Below are 20,006 nucleotides of genomic sequence, written 5' to 3' on the forward strand. Positions count from 1 at the left end.
TAAAGTCCACACAAGTCTTTTTATTCTAATGTAAAAATACAGAATTTTTTAGAGGGAGGGATAACATGAAATAAATCAGAAAACATCTTCACATTAATCAGTCTTTTCATATACTTCAAATTTGTACTTAATGCCTTTCTCCTCCTGGACCTCAGAAAGAATACCTGGGTATCTGTAAAAGAAAAAGATGTATAATTAATCTCTCAAAAACATAGCTTCCCTGAATCTCAACCAAAAAGCATCAACGGTGCTAAAGCAAGGTAAGATTTTTCTTCTTGTAGGTAAGCCACTGTTAAGGTAGACAAATATCAGGCAAATATAATACATATGCAAATAATAAGGAAAAAACCCTACAAAACTATGTATATAAATTTAGAAAATGAAAGTTGTGATTTCTCCTCCTTTTCTTCTGATTCCTAATTCTTTCCTCAAAAACTAACCACCATAGCAGTTCCCTAGTATATTTCTATTCTGTCATCAAGGGAATATGAAAATTCCTAAGAATTCTTTGTAAGTTTTATAGCTGATAAAAATTTCTTATGTAAGCAAAAGAAAATGAAATACAATCTATAGTTGTTTAAAGCAAAAACCGAAGTCATGTTATCTGGCATGGTGACAGATTCTCAATTCCTGTTTACTCAAGAGATGTGCATCATAAGGCTCTAATTCTGCAATGTATGGCACACTGCAATTTCTTGGCTAGAATCAGGATGAATTCAATCTTTCCTCTTCCCTCTCACTTGACTCTTTACACCCTTTAGTTTTCCATTCAAAACCCAGGTTGTAACCCAATCAATAAATGGGCTAAGGAACTGAAGAGATACTTCACAGAAGAACTACAACTGATCAAACATGGAAAGATGTTCAACATCTCTAGTGATTACAGAAATGCAAATCAAAACTACTCTAAGATTCCTTCTCACTCCAGTCAGAATGGCAATCATCAAGAATACAAGCAACAGTAAGTGTTGGTGACGATGTGGGAAAAAGGCACACTTATACATTGCTGGTGGGATTGCAAATTGGTGCAACCACTATGGAAAGCAGTCTGAAGATTCCTCAGAAAACTTAGAATGGAACCACTGTCTGACCCAGCTATCCCACTCCTTGGTTTATACCCAAAGGACTTAAAAACAGCTTATACTACAGTGACATAACCACATCAATGTTTACAGCAGCTCAACTCACAATAGCTAAACTATGGAACCAACCTAAATACCCTTCAACAGATGAATGGATAAAGAAAATGTGGTACATACACATAATGGACTATTAGTCAGCTTTAAAGAAGAATGCAATTATGGCATTTGCAGGTAAATGGATGGAGCTAGATGATACCATGTTAAGTGAAATAAACCAAAACCCCAAAACCAAAGATGGAATGTCTTCTCTGATAAGCAGATGCTAATCCACAATGGGGTGGAGGGGCGGGGAGAATGAAGGAAATTTGGATTGTACAGAGGGGAGGAGGTGTGGTATGGGAAGGATGGTGGAATGAGACGGACATTATTACCCTACATACATGTATGATTACACTACTGGTGTGACTCTACACCATATTCAGCCAGAGGAAGGGGAGGTTGTGCTCCATTTGTATACAATGTGTCAAAATGCATCGTACAGTCATGTATAACTAATTTGAACAAATTAAAAAAAAAAGTCTCCTAAAAGCATCTCCCAGTCAATACTTAACAATCCTCACTCTAATTATTCTTTATCTGGAGGGTAACCCAACCCAACCCACACTTATAATAATAATTCACTTTTGTTAATGATAATAAATTCACTTTTGTTTGCTTGAGGGGAAGGAAAGCCTATTATCCCTCCCCCTCAACACACACACTTCTTTTTTCACAACTTAATAACTCGTCAAGTAAAAAAGTACAATGCAAAACAAAAACAAAAACAAAAAACCCCAGGTTGTCAGCTGAAGACTGCTCTCACCATTCTGCCTCCTATCAACATTTTTATGTCACTCTAGATCTTAGTGTGCTTTCTTAGTGTCCTGGAGGCTGCACCCATTTGCTCCAGTGGGGGTCAGCAGCAGCTGTTTAACATTCACTCTGTGAGTGTCCCTGGATTTGCTGTGTGACCCTATCTCCAGGCCTGACTGGTATAAAAAGGCTTCATTATGGTAAATAATTCTCATTATGGTAAAGAATTCAGCACCATGCCTGACCCAGTAAGTTTTCCACAAATGCTACCCATTACTACTGGTTTATTTTGTCCCCTAACTATTAGACAAGGGTGATACAGGAAAACTTTTTTCTCTCATAATATACATGACCATGACCATTGCCCAGTAAAAATAAGCATTAATTTTTGTTAGCTATGTTTTTATTTTGCAACCATTTCCTTAGCTATTGCTGTCCCACTATTTTAGTAGTAGCCTCTTTTTTTTTTTTGAACAAATGATTTTTACTAGGCCAATTTGAAACCATAATTTTAGTCTCTTTGAAATGAGTCATGAAGAGTAACATTTACATATTTTTTTCATGTGTAAAATTCTCAGGAGTGTCAAGACTGTCAGTTAATAAGACAAAAACAAAGCAGTAAGAAGTTCTTTCTAAAATCATGAATAATAACACTTAAAATGACTGTGCTTTTGGCTGAATATGATCAGTAGCCATGGTATTAATGTAAATCTTCTCTGTGAAAATAAAATTTATTTCTGCTTGTTTCATTTTTCTTTCTCTAATATCTACACATTCAGTCTATTTTAATAACAGTTATAATTACATTTCCTAATCATCATTCCAAACTTTTTAAAGAGCAAACTGTCTGAGATCCACACTTGGATGCTGAGTTCAAGTCTGACAGGATTTGGAAACACCACCTATTTGTTAGGAACCACCCACCCAGAGACTCTCCATTTAGTACCTTCAGGCACCAAGAAAGCCAATAAGTAAGAATCAATATCAGACCTAAACTGACAAAGCGCCACAAGAATAACCCAGAGACGATTTGATGGAAGGTTTAAGAGGTAAATAGAGTTCCTGAAACAGTTTCCCATTAAAAAAAACAAATTGCAGCTAAAATAAAACCAGGAAGCACAGGTGTTGGAGGAAGGGATATAAAAATACTGTGGACAAATATGCCAGGAACTTGGACAGTCAGGAAGTAGTGGGGTCAGAAGAGGAGACATCAGTTCACCTGAAATCTACTTCCACCTATAAGGTTTTCCTGTGTCAGCTCTGGAGCCAATTACCACTTCTGTTATAGTTTGGATATGGTTTGTCCCTGAAGGGTTCAAGTGTTGGTCCTTAGTGAGGTAATATTGGGAGGTGTCTTATGGACCAACTGGGGGCAGGGGGACAGGGACTACATGACAACAATGACGACCCTTGGTGGGAAGAACTCGGATTAATTAGAAGTATGCCCATGGAAGGGACTGTAGGATTCTACTCTTTCTCTGGCTTCTTATTTTGAGATGTGATCTCTTCTTCCCAAGTCTGCCCCTGCCCTTAGGTTCTCACCAGTACCGAGCTGATGCCAGCAGCATGCCTTTGAACCTCCATAACTGTGAGCCAAATAAACCTTTTTTTCTAAAGTTAGCCTGCCTCAGGTATTTCATTATAGTAATGAAAACAGACAATTATAGACTCTAAAGGCCTGTTTTGGTCTTTATCTTTGACTAGGTAGTCACATGGAAGGTTTTTAAGTGGACAGCAAATTCTGTTTGGAGCTCATTAAACAGAAAACTGCTGATATAAAACACTTGGGCCTGCTGGTTGGTTGGGCCTTCATGTGACAGTCTGAGATAGAAAAATTTCTTCCAAGATGAATGAGGACAGAGCTTGAGAGGACAGGCTAGCATAGTGTGGTTGAAAGAATAATTGCACAGAAAATGACCTATGGGGAAAAAAAAAGGGAGCCACAAAGTAGAACCATCTTTGTGAACATCTAGAGCGTTTGGGTCCCTGGGTAAGGGTCGCGAAATAACCGGGACATAGGGGATGCAGAGCCAAGGCAGCAATTGCAACTGCATGCTGAGGTTTATTTGCAAGTTCCTTTTATATTCTTCTTCTAACAAAGCAAGCAATTCTTCAGTAACACTTCACCCACATAGCCCAAATATCATGCCTCAGCGGGTACACAGAGCTAAATTCAGATTGTTCCTGTTCATTTGATAAGTACCCTCCCAAAGTTCTTTGTAGACATTATCTAATCCCCGAATGTACTGTTCCCAGGTCCAGTATGCAGGAAGCTTCTTCCTCTTGGCCAAACCATGCAGAACTTGTGACTTGCGATAAGGGGAAGAGAACTTTTCCTCCTCCTAGCTGAGGTTTGCCTCAGCTGACCTAAATAACAGCCACAGCTCTTGCAGTATGTCAGGCCTGAGGGAGCTAAACTCTGCACACTTAAACCCCAACACATCTTATTTTGTTAATATTAACTTCTGCTCTTCGGTGTCTACCATTTGTGGCTTTATCTATTTTCTAATTTTATTCTCTTTTCATCTCACAATAGTTCTCACTGTCATTTTTATTTCATTATACTATTGCTTTCTTTTTTTTTAAACCAAAAAGTATGGTGTTAATAAAAGACTGTGTTTGAACTGAAACCTATACAAACACAAGAAAATGGGGGTCCAAACTAAGGGGTTACTGTGGGAAAAAGGGGAAAAGGTAAAAAGTGATCAAAGCTCATTTTTGGAGAGTAGGAAACGATAAGTTCTCTAATGTAGACAGATTTGGAGAGAAAGCTCTAGAATTGAGCATGGTTACAGACTTTAGGGACAAAGTACATTTACTTTGCAGGTTTCCTTTTTCTCTTCTCCTTATTTTCCCCTTTAGGAATTCCCTCTACCCCACGTTAAGGAGGCTGTTGTGATGTTAGTACAGGCCCAAAAGTACAGAGGACCATAACAACTTGCAGTGGAAGACTTTCCTTCAAAGACTCTTCTGAAAACAACAGAAAAATGAACACTTTCCAGCTCATTTTGTGAGGTTAGTGTTATCCTGATACCAAATCTAGGTGAAGACATAACAAAGAAGCTCAATATCCCTTTTGATTACAAATGTAAAATTCTCAACAAAATTCTAGCAAATTGAATCTAGCAACATATAAAAAGGCTTATACACAATTACCAAGTGAAGTTTATCCCAGAAATGCAAGATTACCATGAAAATCAGTGAAGGTAATATAGTGTATTGATGGTATATTAAATTATTAATTAGCAAAAGAAAAAGAACCCATGATTACCTAATAGACTTAGAAAGTTACATGGCAAAATCCAACACCTCTTCATGAAAAAAATACTAGATGAACTAGAAATAGAAGGAATCTTCCTCAGTCTGATAAAGGACATGTGTGACAACTCAAAGCTTCTATACTTTATCGAGGAAGACTAAATCATTACCCTCTAAGACATCTGATCTTTTCATCTTCCAGACAACATCATACTGAAGTTCTAGTCAGGCAATTAAGCAAGAAATAAAAAAAAAATCTAAACTAGAAATTAAACTATCTCTATTTGCAAATGACATTATACCTTATAAATAAAATCCTAAGAAATCTAACAATTAGAACTATTGAATTCAGCAAGGGTGTAGGATATCAGATTAATAAACCCAAATCACTTGTATTTCTATTTTTTTCATTTTTTATTGGTTGTTCACAACATTACAAAGCTCTTGACATATCATATTTCATACATTAGATTGAAGTGGGTTATGAACTCCCAATTTTTACCCCAAATGCAGATTGCACAATCACGTAGGTTACACATCCACAATTTTACATAATGCCCTATTAGTAATTGTTGTATTCTACTACTTTTCCTATCCCCTACTATCCCCCCTCCCCTTCCCTCACATCTTCTCTCTCTACCCCATCTACTGTAATTCATTTCTCTCCATGATAATTTTCCCATTCCCCTCACAACCTCTTATATGTAATTCTGTATAGCAATGAGGGTCTCCCTTCATTTCCATGCAATTTCCCTTTTCTCTCCCTTTCCCTCCCATCTCATGACTCTAAACACTAGGAACAAACAGGAAATAAAAGGAAAAATAAAAGGAATTAAACACTAACAAAGAAGTACAAGACATACAACCAAAATTTTACTGACAGAAATTAAAGAGGACCTAAGTACATGGAAAGACATCACTGGCTCAAAGTCTGGAAGACTTAATATTGAAATGGCAATACTCTCCAGAGTAACCTACAGATGACACCTATCAAAATCACAACTTGCTTTCTGGCAGAAACTGACAAACTGATCATAAAATTCGTATGGAAATGCAAGGGGCCCAGAAGAGCTAAACCAATCTTGGAAAAAAAAGCAAAGTTGGAAAAACTATACTTTCTGATTTCACAAGTTAGTAATGAAGACCTTGTGGTACTGGCATGAAGATATACATACATATCAGTGGAGCAGAACTGGGAGTTCAGGAAAAAACCCTCATACTTATAGCCACTTGAGATTGTGCTGATGGTTGTACAACCTTGTAAATATACCAACACTAGTGAATTAAACACTAGTATAATAAATGCTATGATATATGCAGGACATTTCAGTAAAGATGCTACATTTTTTTCTTTAAATCTGGAGAGGCAGAATGGTATTTGTTTTAAATTATCAAAGATTCCAGTTTTGAAAAGTGTTCTGATTAAGAGTAGTAAGACTTGGAAAGATGGAAAGGTATTTAAATAAAGCTGATTCACACAGTTGTTAGCAGCAAAGAGAAAGGTAAGAAATGAAGAAAAGTTGAGCTCAATATCCATATAATGTGACACTCAGCAATTAAAGCAGAAGAGAAAATACGTAAGGTATGACAAAGTTAAACAACTGATATTTACATAAATTTATATAAAATTTCCATATGTGATTTTTCTAAGTAGTCACCTTTGGAGCCTAAGCACAAGCCTGTATTTCAGCTGCTTAGAGTTCTTATGCTTTTCAGTTTTCTTTAGAGTTAAGAGCTCAAGAAAAATCATTCACTTTATTTGATCTAAGGCTATTACTCTGTAGAGTAATAGACTATTATTCTAAAGCTTGGCCATCCATTTATTGACTTTGCTCTGAAGGTTCATTTAGGGGGCATTTCAAAAACAAACTCACACTCAAGGGATAATTACTAGATACAAATGAGAATATCTGAAAGAATGCTCTAAAAGCTGGTCTAAAAGGGTTGATATAATTAATCTTTTTCTCTCTATAGAATATGGCGAAATGTGCTTTTAAACTAAAAATGTTGTGAGCTTTCAAGATTTAGCAGCCTCATGCTGGAGTCACAACTGCACAGGAAGGCAAGTATAACTTCTCTCCACCTCCACTATTGCTACCACCTTTATCTGAGTCCCCTCAACCTTCATCTGAATTACTAACTGGTCTCCTTGCTTCACTCTTGTCCCCCTGCAGTCCATTCCAATAAAGCAGCTAGAACATTGTAACTCTCCTTTCAGACTCACTAAACCTGCACCCAGTTTGACCCTTGTTGGCTTCCCCCTTGCTCCCACTGGCCACAGTAGCATTCAGACTCAGGGAAGAGGCCAATCTCATTTCTGCCTCAGCCTCTGAACTAGCTATTTCTGGTTCCTGGAATTCTCTTCTTGCTATTACATGGCTGGCTTCTTCACATTTAGATCTCACTATAGATGTCATTCTTCTGAGAGGACTTCTCAGACTACTCCATGTCTATCACATCCCAATGTTTTAGTTCTCTACCCAACACCTCTTTTTATGACTGTCACTTGCACTCCCCCTGACCAGAAAGTGTATCTCCAGGGGGTCAGCAATATCATCAGGCCTAGTCAACACTATTTCCCCAGTGCCTATGACATGTCTGACTCTCCTAGGTTGAACTGAATACATTAATTCTAGATTTTATTGACATCATTAATATACCGAGCATTTCCAGTATACTGAAGACGTCTAAAGATTCCTAACTTTATCTATATACAATAACACATTCCTACCCTGAACTCAATTTGAAAGAAGAAAATGTTCTTTTCTATAATTCTTACATAGAAAGTCCAAAAGCACTTTAATAAGAACTTTATACTTACTCTGGAAGAAGTTTATATTTCTCCAAATCAATTTCTGGGAAAAAATGTGTCACTTTCAAATTCCTGCATGATCCTTGTCACAAACAATTTAATATGGCCTGGTTGAATCATGGCTTCCTTTGAAACAAAACAAAAAAGGCATCACTTTCCTTAATCTATATCATAAGACACTCTAAGATTTTTGTTTGTTTTAGTTACTAAAGAAATGCCTTATACTAGGCCTTAAAGACTTGTTTATTATTGCCAAAGTATACTACATAAATACCCTATTCTTAAATCTGGGATCCTCTAAAATGTGCCTTAGTTACCTTAAGAATGGAACTAATCATAATCATAATTATTATATTCTGGTCTCTAGTTTGCTTATGAGAAATACTTTTTGATTTAAGAATTCAGTTTGGTTGTTTTCCTTTGGCTGCTCTTTTAAGAGTTAATCTGTGGCTGGAGTTGTGGCTCAGCGGTAGAGTGCTTGCCTAGCATGTGTGAGGAACTGGGTTTGATTTTCAGCACCACATGAAAATAAATAAAGATCCATCAACAACTAATAAAATATTGAAAAAAAAAGCGTTAATCTGAATATGTAAGACCCAGGGCCACGAAAAATGAATAAACAAACAAACAAACAAATAAATAAATAAGGGACATTAATCCAAAGTTATCAAGTTATTTTCAAAGAAAAACTTACATATGTATATCCATACAAGATAGTACAGTTTCATGTGATCTTGACTACTGAACACCAAGGGCCTACTCAGCACACTCATATAAAATTTAATATTGCTTTCTTTCCTCAATACAGTAATTTAACATGTCTCTTGTTGCTAACAACTATAGCCTTTTTTGTTAAATGATTTTTCTAACTACTATCTACAATTCTATTGACAGTTTCTACGGAAAGGATTGCTCTCAAACAAATATCTTAAAAATTTTAATAAACAGTATGAATCCTTTACAGACTCACCAAAGCAATAACGCTTTTTGTGTATTTTGCTTTGCAGTAATAACTTGATTCTCAAACGTGTATTGATTAAAAGAAAAAATATTTTTATATGCATACATACATATGTAAAACTCCAGGTGTTTGTTATTCTTAAAGTTCCAAATAAGGGAACTGAACAAATTTTATTTTGAAAACTTATATTTATATTAAACCATTGTTATCTTTGCTACAACCAAATAAATATTCTTTTTGTGTGTGTGTGTGTGGTGCTAGGGATTGAATCCAGGGCCTCATGCATGCTAGGTAGGCATTCTACCACTGAGCTACATTCCCAGCCCCTAGTAATTCTTACTATACAAAATCAAAACAAAACAAAACAAAACAAAACAAAACAAAAACAAAAACAAAAAAACAAACCAAAAACCCAGAAAAACTTAGTGGGACACTGAACAAATTTTATTTTGAATACTTACATTTGTATTAAACCATTGTTATCTTTGCTACAACCAAATAAATATTCTATTCTTTTTTTGTGTGGTGCTAGGGATTGAACCCAGGGCCTCATGCATGCTAGGTAGGCATTCTACCACTGAGCTACATTCCTAGCCCCTAGTAATTCTTACTGTACAAAAAACAAAAAAACAAGACAAACAAACAAACAAAACCCAGAACAACTGAGTGGGATTAACCAATCACAGCAGCATTTTAAGTTCTATATCAAAGTTGATGGTGTGAGGCAAACTTTCTGTGAATAGTCAGGCAGTAAACACTTTAGGGTTTGAGGGTCATACGGTTTCTTACTTTTATAGGCAGAAGCAGCCACAGATGACACTAAACAAACAAGTGTGGCTGTGTTCCAATGAAACTTTATTTACGTGGTACTTGGGAAGATCAGCCTGAATGACTGATGAGCAGCTGTGATGAGAGGCACGTGAATAACACAAATCACCTGAAGGCTTTATTTCCTTATACAAAAGTCATTTTATATACATGTTTTTAAGTACTTAGTGCTTATTAAAAAGTACATTTTCAAGTGATATGATTTGAGTCACTCAAAATGTGATAAATAATAAAATGAACTTGTTTTCTAGAAGAAATTCATATGTGGATGGAAAGACTAAAGAAAAAAAATGTTCATTTCCCCTTATTACAATGGGGAAAAAAGAAGAGATTGTGGAATCAGGAACATAAGAAACTGAGAGTTTCTAAAATCCCTTCTAAGATCCTGGAATACCTCTTCTTTCTCAAATAATTTCAGTGTATATTTTACCCTAAACCCCAAAAGGTAGGGACTGATTTTTCTTTTCCCTCTAAATGTTACCCTTTCAATAGTGCTTTTTTGGGGGGAGTGGGGTGTACCAGGGATTGAACTCAGGGGCACTCATCAACATTCTCAGTCCTTTTTATTAGAGATTTAAAGACAGGGTCTCACTGAGGTGCTTAGTGCCTTGCTGTTGTTGAGGCTGGCTTTGAATTTAATATCCTCTTGACTCAGCACTGTACCCAGGTCAAGAGCTAAAGAATTCTATTTAGTATCCTCATTTTTTTAAAAAAAGCTGGAAGTCAATTTGTATCAGAAAAAAGAATTCTTCATTAACACACTATTTACCCCCCCTCCCGTTTTTTTAAAGAGAGAGAGAGAGAGAGAGAGAGAGTAGTTTTCGGCAGACACAACATCTTTGTTTGTATGTGGTGCTGAGGATTGAACCCGGGCCGCAAGCATGCCAGGTGAGCGTGCTACCACTTGAGCCACATCCCCAGCCCAACTATTTACCCTTTTGATCTGAAATCATGAAACCCTTCTCTTATGTCCTTACATTAAATGAAAATTATTGAGGAAAAGCTTTCTGCTTTTAACAAATTCATATATATCTAGTAAGTATATATCAACTAGACCCCTACTCTTTTCTCAGTGAGATTTTCATCCTGTAAGAGAAGGTATATAACAGCTTATTTAGGGCATGGGGATGGGGGTGGAGGTAGAAACTAGTACAGTGCAAATGCAAATCTTGGGGAGACATTTAGAATGGTTCTTAAGCTGTAAATATTAACTAGTATTTTGAATTGAAAATAAAGTGGTATGTGGGGAGATGTTGTTTAAAGGACACAAAATTTCAGTTAAATAGGAAGAATAAGCTCCAAAGGTCTATCATGCAACGTGATGACTTTAGTTATTACCAACCTTATATTGTACTCTTGAAAATGGCTCAAGAATGATTTTAAGTGTTCTCACCATAAAAAGTGAGGTGTTATTTATATGCTAATTGGCTTGATTTAGCCATTTCACAAAGTATACATATTTCAAAACATGTTGTACACAATAAGTATACAACTATTAGTCAATAAAAAGAAAATAGACTCATATAGACCAAACATTTTACTTTTACATTTTTATTTAGTTTACGTTGCAGGGACAAAATCAAATAATTCAGAATGACAAAATATCTAACTTTTTTAGAGATAATGTACTGTTTCTTATGCTTATGGCTTAATGTTTCCTCCCAAACTCCCTTTAAATGTCAAGAGAACTAAAAGAAAGTAGGGAACATTTCTTTTTATTTGTAGATAACTCTACTTACCTTATAAACAGAACTGCCTCCTACTATCCAAATCATGTCTATTTTACTTGCTAATTCTGGCTGCTCAGTAAGTTTTAAGGCATCGGTCAGATTTTGGCAAGAAAATGAGCTCCTTTTGGAAGTTCTCTAAAAGTAAAAGAATTACATACAATTTTTGTAAAACCCATCCATATTAATCAAATTATATGAATAGGAAGCAGTGATTATAAAACCAAAATCATCATAAATATGAATCCTTTAAAAAATAGTATGGCCTACAATCAATACCTACCTACATTTGTACATCTAGGGTCCATATGTTAATCAAAATCACATGTGATATAAAGTCACAACAGTAGTCTCTAAAGTAGTGGCATAAAGAATTGTGAGGGGACATGAGACAACTTTCTGGGCGTTATCTTTTCTGTATCTTTGATAGGGGCTGGGTTACACAGGTATACACATTTGTCAAAACTTTAATAAATGTACATTTAAGACTTGTGCACCTCATTGTAATATTTACCTTAAAAGAAAAAAAACTGTAGAGAAATACTGAATTCTAGTTATTTATATGTATGAAGAATAGAAGGCTGCAATTAATTTTGACATGCAAATATGAACAAGACAAGCTGAACAGATGGATATGTGATAAAGTTAACACAAAAAAATGTTATTCGTAGAATCTAAGTGGTGGTATATAGCTATTTAAAGTTCTTTGTGTATGTTTGAAAATTTTCATAATAAAATATTGGAAAGAGAATGTTTGAGTGTAGATAAGTTTGCAGCAATATTCAAACTGCTAATACCTTTGGGGAGTGGAAAAAAAAACTTTACTGTTCCAAACAAACAGAAATGGTTGAACTATTTGAAAATCAGTTCTTTGCTACTTATATAATTAAAGACCCAAAAGGGAAAAGTTCAATAATTTTACTGTTTATGTGAACTAACAATCTCTCTCAATCTCCAAACCAATTATTGTTTTGGCAGGGGGTCTAATTCCATTTATAAATGAGAAAACATGCAGAACTAGGCTTTCATAGTAATTAGATATGGAACAAAAATTACAATTCAATGTCAAGGTCTTAGGCTGGTGCTTTAAAAAGATTACATAACTGCCTTTGAACTAGAGGTTATAACAATGATTAATCAAGAACTAATGGGGATTATTCATTCTCTTGGTTGCATCCTCCCTCTCCTCCTGAAATTTATTTTGCTTATTTCACTCTTTGTCATCTGGTAAAGAAGTTAGGATAGAGCAAAGAATATACTTTGACTCAGCCTAGAAAAAGAAGTGGAGACCAGGGTGAAGTTAAATGAACTATCTCTTAAGGAATCAGGGCAGTCATAAGGGCTGAGTTGGACTAGGCTGTTCAGGGAGAAAACTTAGACTTCAAAAATTTGGAATTGGAGAAGATAGTCTAGTTAATAAAGTACAGGACAACTGAAATAGTCATGGTGGTTTTAGTAAGTAAAGATGCTGAAGTAAGGATGGATAACAAAGATGGAGTAGAATGGAAAATGGTGATACAGGAACTGATATGAGGAAAAACTGAAAGAAGCATTCTTTTTTTTATTTGTGGTACTAGAGACTGAACTCAGGGGCACTTTACCATTGAGCTACCTTCCTGAAATTTCCTAAAATTCTTTATTTTGAGACAGGGTCTCACTAAGTTGCCTAGATTGGCCTTGAATTTGTGATCCTCCTGCTTAGTCTCTTGAGTCACTGGGATTACAGGTGTGTGCCACCGTGCTCAGACAGGAAGCACTATCCTTAAAGTGGATGTATAATAGCAATATGACTTCCAAGGTGTTATAAATTGTTGGTGTGGACCTCAGAGAAAGGGGTGATAATTTTGTGAAGATTTCATTGCCCTTTGTAGTGAGTTTGCAAAAGCAAAAACCTGATTAAGGATTGGTTTCAGATTTAAGTTTTAGCAAAGGCTAGAGGAAATGCTTCTGAAAAATGTTGCTAAAACATTAGTTTAGAAATGTTTCACAGGAAACACTAGACCCCTAGATGGCTAAAAAAGAACAGGCAAAAAGTCCAGCTAATATTTGAGTCTGTTAGTCCCTTTGCAGCACACATTATAGAAAAGAACAGTGAATAACACATAGTAAACATTTTATATCATGCCTTGTTTCAGTGCTAATTTCCTGCCTATAATCTTTCTTCAAACCAATCTAGATTGGATTTTCCAAGAAGGGAGAGCTGGTTTGTAACAGTACATGTATTCTGTGTCAAGACCCAAGTGGGTATTCTTGGTATCTTATTTCTGACCAAGAGTTTTGTGATGATGAAATAATATAATGCACACAGTAGGCATTCCACTTAATATAAATACTAAACTTACGTAGGTACTATTCCTTTTTACAGGTGAGATTAAAGATGAGGGGTTAAGTAACCGATGATCACACAGCTAGGAATTGGTGGGCATGGTAGTTGAACTCCAGCAGCTTACATTACAACAGATATTTAATGGGTGACCAGGGGCTTTAAGTGCCTGAGATACCAGGCCTGAGACATTGGGATGCTGGGGCTTAGATTAGGCAACCTCCCTACTCCATGTCCTCTGGCCTCAAGCAGCCTTATCTGATTACTCCAGGCTACTATAGAGACCTTATCCCTTCCCACTGTGCTTGATGTAAAAGATAAATGCATTGCAGATCAAATTCTGGCCTGATATCTTTGGGGACTGCTGGGATACTACTTAATCACAAAAGCTTCAGGCTAGAATGGTGTCTTATGTAGAACTGAGAAATAATGTTCAACTTGAGACCATTTATACTCAGCTTTTAAAAATTTGATTTCCAACAATTACCAACTATTTCAAGTATGATCTATCCTCATGTGACCACTACAGATATTTATAAAAATTTATTTTCTGTAAATAATTAAGTGGGGAAAAAAACAGGTTGCAAACTTTTCCCAAGTGGGATTATTCTCTTTCTATAAGTAACTTGTGGAGCATTCCTTTTGAAGAGTTCTGAATCCCTACTATGCTATATCTATGTTAGATACTGGGACAAGAGATTTCAAAAACAAAACAGTAGTCCTGGCACCCAAAAGATCATGATGGTAGTCAAAAGAATATCTCAGCAGTGGCCATAACATATGAAAAAGACACACAATGAAGATGCGCAGAGGATACTTCAGGAGACCAGAAACAGTGCATCATCTGGGTTGGGGTGAAGAGGGAACTCTTTAGCTGGGTGTCAAAGAAGATAAAGACGTGCAAAAGCACAGAGATGACAGACTACCCACAGATACTATTGATAGTTACAGTGCAGTTATTTAACACAAGAAAGCTGAGACAAAGTTGAGGGTAAAAGAATGTAATCTGTGGTGAGGATTAAAATGCCAATGGATGGGGCAATAGTACAAGGTCCTGAAGTCAGAGAAAAATAGAATTTAGAAAAAAGTGGGAGTTGAGGAAAATAGTAATTTAGATAGGATGAGATTTTTGTCTCACAATCAACAAAAAAAAGAACAAAGTGTTTTATTAAAATGAAAATGAGGGGATGGGGTTGTGGCTCAGTGGTAGAATGCTTGCCTGGCACATGTGAGGCACTGGTTTGATCCTCAGAACCAAAGAAAGAAAGAAAAAAAATATTAAAAAAAAGAAAAGAAAATGAGATCATGAATGTGTTCATTGTGATTTTGTTCATGTTAATATTTTCTAGAAGCTATAAATTTACAAGGTGTAGGGGTAGGAACTGACATGTAAGGTATCTTGTGAGCAGAAACTTTATATATAAAATTTCAGTGAACCTTCAAAAACTGTCATTATTAATCTACTTAGTATGTAAAGAAGTTTAGGTTTAGCAAACTTTTAGGTTTAACCTGCTATAGGCCCCAAAGTTACTAGGTACCAGAGTAGATTTAAGAAGCAAGGTCTGTCAGTGTTTGCTATGCTAAATTTATGAGTTGGAGAGATAGACTTTAAGAAGCAGAGAGTGTGTTAATCACTAGAAAAGATATGAGAGTGAGATGAAAAATATATATATATATACATGATATAAAATTTAGATAACTTTCATGGATTGAAGATGATTTACAACATCTTAAATCATGGAAGATATTTTGGATTTTTTAGAGATGGTGTCAAGATGCATTGTAGTAAAAATTCTTTACTTAATTTTTGGTACCAAATACTTTAAAAATCTGCTTTGTGTGATATAAATCACAATACCACACAATTCACCCTTTTAAAGTGTAAAAATTGGTGATTTTCAGTATATTTAGATTTGTGCAACTACCACTAGTTCACAACAAAAAGAGACCTATTAGTAGTCACCCTCTCCATCCTTGGTTCTCTTAAAAAGTCACAATTTGTCCAGAAAGCTTTGGAAAAACACTTTCCCCCATTCCTCATTAACTAAATAGTTACCACAAATAAGTATGTTTGGCACTGAATTGAGGTTACTTAGAGGATTCAATTTCTTTCTGTACTGGGGAGGAGGTTAAAAAAAATTAAGTACCTTTAAAAACTTGCACAAAAAAATAGTGGTTTCTGATTGTTAAACTGCCCTTTTGTGCAGGACCCAGCAGGTTCTCAGTATATGTGTGGAACTGGCTAACAAGCAGGGAGACAGGAGAACAACAACAACAAAAAAAAACCCTAGTAAAATATTTTACTAACTGGCATTACTGTTTCTCTGGTATGCTTGATAATAAAGACTTCAAATTTTCTCAGCCCTAAAAAAAAGTTAAATACACCAAAAAATGTTATATATACATACGTAAGAAGCAGCTAAACCCAATTACATACACCACAGGGGGAATCATAAAAAAAAATTAGACTCATCATTTAAGGAGAAATCCTGGCTCAACTGAACATCCTCCCCACTGAGATTTCTTTATGTTTATTTTAGTTGAAGATAGTCATAAATAAACTTGAATAGTATTCATGTTATTAAAAGTCTCTGGGAATGGCAATATACTCTGTGAATTTGGTTTCTATGAAAAAAAGATATCATCAGAATATCCTAGCTACCAGGAAAAGGAATAGCATAAAGACCAAGGCAGATGGCAGGACACACATCAATGTATTTCCCATCACCCCGAGGCAATCAATGCAAACACCCTGGTAAATCTAGTTTTTTACCTATGACATTCTAGGACAGATGTGGCAGAAAATGTCTATGAGCCTGAATCTGTTAGCCTATAACTGTACAATTTTTTTCTTTCCCAGGGTATATTAACTTGGGTAGGCCATAGTTACTGGTTATTAAAAGAGTATTTCAAGTGGTGCTGCCAAGGTATTTTGTAGATGTGATAACATCTGTAATTAATTGACTTTAATCTGGGTAGGCCTGATTCATCAATTCAAAGGCTTTAAGAACAGAGCTGAAGTTTCCTAGAAGAAGAAATTTTACCTGTGTTGCCTTAGCCCTGGCTAGAGAATTTCAGCCCAATGGCCTTCTCCAAAGAGTTTTGGTTTCTCATACAACTGTGAAAGCCAATTCCTTGCAATAAGACTGATAAAAGTGCCTGTATCCATAGTGACTCAGAAGGTTGAGTCAGGAGGATCACAAGCTCGAGGCCAGCCTTGGCAACATAGTGAGACCCTATCTCAAAATTTAAAAAATAAATAATCCTATGACCTGGGAGACTGAGGCAAAAGAATTGCTAAGCCCATGGCCATTCTCGATAACTTAGCAAGACACTGCCTCAAAAAAAAAATCCATATAGATAAATATTTTCTGGTTGAACCCTAACTGATACATGCAGGAAAGGAATATTATGACCATTATGACCACTGTTGTCAAGCAAGTAGTACCTTATGATACTGCACTCTTTTTGGTAACTACATTATTAGTTTAAGGAAGAATGCTTAACATTTTGATCCCAAACTTTCCCTTAAGTTTAATTTGCATTACCCCTCCACCAAAGCAAAACCATGAGGTATGGAAAATTATTTTATTAGGTTAGGATCAATGCCACTATCAACAAAAAGAAACAAAATAGAAATCAGGATATACTACATGTGGTGTAAATGACATGGAAGCCACCGGAGATGACTTCATGGGGCAATAATTCCACACCCTGCTTTTCGCCTTGGCATTTCTGGTGTCAGGAACTATCTACTCCATTGTTAGCAGAAACCAACTAGACATGCTCCCTTCTCTAGACAATCCCTAGAGCCATTTTCAATGCTTTAAAATATTTTGCCTTCAGACACGGGGAAATGAACACAAGTGCAGTGATATTCAGGTAATCCAGTTAACTAGGAATAGCAGGGCATAAGATTATAACCACTTTTAAAATCCTAAAATTCATATCTTCTTATGTTTGTGTTAAGTCAACTGAAGATAGGATAATTGCTTAATTTTGGCAAATCCCAAAACTTGAATATTGTGATTTTATGTGAAACTAGGAAAAAGTTATTGATTACATTGTATAACTGATATTTAAGTTTATTGAAGATTCAAGGTAACTTGAAAATCTATCAATATAACATTTCAAGGTGTTAAAATCCATTAGTCACTTAAGGAGCAGAATAAGTTGCCATGTGGTGTAACAACTTATTCATTTTCTGTAATCACCTTTGTGATATTAGGTAGCTTCACTAATAGCTACTTTTATACTATTTCATCTTGTCATATACTGGTATGCACTTTAATAAATGGAACATGACTTTCCTGTAGTGACTTTATGTTATAGTACTTACTTGAGTTCTCTACTGAGAACTATATTAATTCTGTCCTTTAAAGGTCGATTCTTTTCAGGAATAGAGAACCAGGTCTTCCTACCCATAATCACCAGATTCTGTTTACCTATAAAATCACATGGAAAGGATAAATATATTTTGGGACTATACAAATATTTTTAATCATATACATGTAGATATTTGTCATAGTGACATCTAGTGGATTTGCTTTAAAAATATTAAAACTTAAAACAGCTTTACCAAAATTTACATTTATCTTTCCTAACCTAAATATAGTATTTATTTTCCCCTCGGACTTTACCCAACTTGTATCCAATATTTAATTATAATCAATTGCAACTACATATGATGTAGTAAAGAGGGAAGATTTTTGGGTTGAAGTGTTCTAATCCAATGCATTCTATCATTATTAACCAGGCATCCTCCGTCTTAACCAGTACTCCTCCGTCTTACTTTCCTTGGCTATGAAATAGGGATAAGAATAGTGCATACCTCTACAATTGTTGGGGTGATTAGACTTAGAACAATGTTCAGCATATGAGTAGTTATCATTGTTGGATAATCACACTATTCATATTTGGGTACTTTGTAGATTTCCATAATCATATTTAAAAAAACAGTTCCTTAACAGTTTCCTCAATTTATCTTAAAACAGGTTACGTTGAACTCTTGCCTTTTCAGCATTATACTTCCACAGATAATGCTTTTGTAAAAACCTGATATATATATAGATTCCATTTTTGACTTCTTAGGAGGAAAAAAAAAGACCTTGAGTCAAGACATTTGGATCAAAGAAACATTAATATTATCAGATCATACTTAAGGATTCTTGAGAGGGATTTGTGTCCCTGGAGCTTTCCGCTCTTGCCATTTTGTCTCTACCAGCGACATAATAGCCAATTCCAAGGGCCTTATATCTTTTATTAATGTTATGCAGCATCTGCTCCCTCTGACTTTCCTTATTTATTCTGCCATTCCTCTTCCTATACCCACAAATACACGTTTCTTAGGTTTTAAGCAGGGTATTCCTCCATTTTCATATTTTTTTCTTTGTTTATCCTCTTTTCTCCCATAGCTCAACTCACCTAGCTCTCTCTGTCTGAAATTGTCCTGAATGTCCTTACAGACAACTCAAAATCATCCTCATCACAATCGCACACCATTCTCCATTCCTTAATTCTTCTAGTCACTGAGACTCTCCCACACTGAAATGCTGAGAGTTCATCATTGATGCCTTCATGCATCATAATTACATTCCAAATAACTCATGTGGAGGATCCTGTAGCCACTCTCTTCATCTTTGCCCCAGTTCAGGTTTACCATCTCTCCCAGCAGCTCTTCCAAAGACCTCCTTTGGCCTCCATTTGGAGCGCTAACCTCCAATGTGAAGACCTCTGTTCAGCTGCCAATTTTGCAATACCTGAACTGTACATGTGCCCAGAATTTTTAAAAAAGGGACGCTTAATGAACCTTGGGAACTTCAGACAGATTTTTAGTAAGATTAAAGATCCCAGATTAATGTGAAGCTTTCCATTTAAAACAACAATTGCATTGGAAAACTTCAAGAAAAATCCTTGACAATCCCAAACATTTAAAAATGCCTTCATTACCTTCTACTGAAGGGGTTGTCATCATTCTTTGGAAATACTTGAATTCATTCCTGCAAGTTAGAGAAACACAGCGTTACTCAAAACATTATCTGGTTGGCTCAGGTTCTAAAGCGCATGACAAACATTGTACTTTGCAGAGGGTGGTATTCTCCAGGCAAGGGACTTTGCCCTAGGCCAGAGCACCACAGGGCAGAGGCCGTGGCAGGGAAGCAGG

At 35.8% G+C, this 20,006-nt stretch overlaps 1 pseudogene across 1 annotated transcript in view; it reads right to left on the reverse strand.

Moving 5' to 3' along the window:
* Positions 1-20,006, reverse strand: part of LOC144364778 (dihydrofolate reductase-like) — a 20,451-nt pseudogene continuing 445 nt past the window's right edge. The window contains exons 2-6 of the transcript XR_013434141.1: positions 19,793-19,842; positions 18,183-18,288; positions 11,533-11,658; positions 8,014-8,130; positions 1-172 (exon numbers count right to left, since the gene is read on the reverse strand). The product of XR_013434141.1 is annotated as a dihydrofolate reductase-like (transcript). The remainder of the gene's footprint in view (positions 173-8,013; positions 8,131-11,532; positions 11,659-18,182; positions 18,289-19,792; positions 19,843-20,006) is intronic.

This window comes from Ictidomys tridecemlineatus, unplaced genomic scaffold (assembly GCF_052094955.1).
Source record: "Ictidomys tridecemlineatus isolate mIctTri1 unplaced genomic scaffold, mIctTri1.hap1 Scaffold_92, whole genome shotgun sequence".
NCBI lineage: Eukaryota > Metazoa > Chordata > Mammalia > Rodentia > Sciuridae > Ictidomys > Ictidomys tridecemlineatus.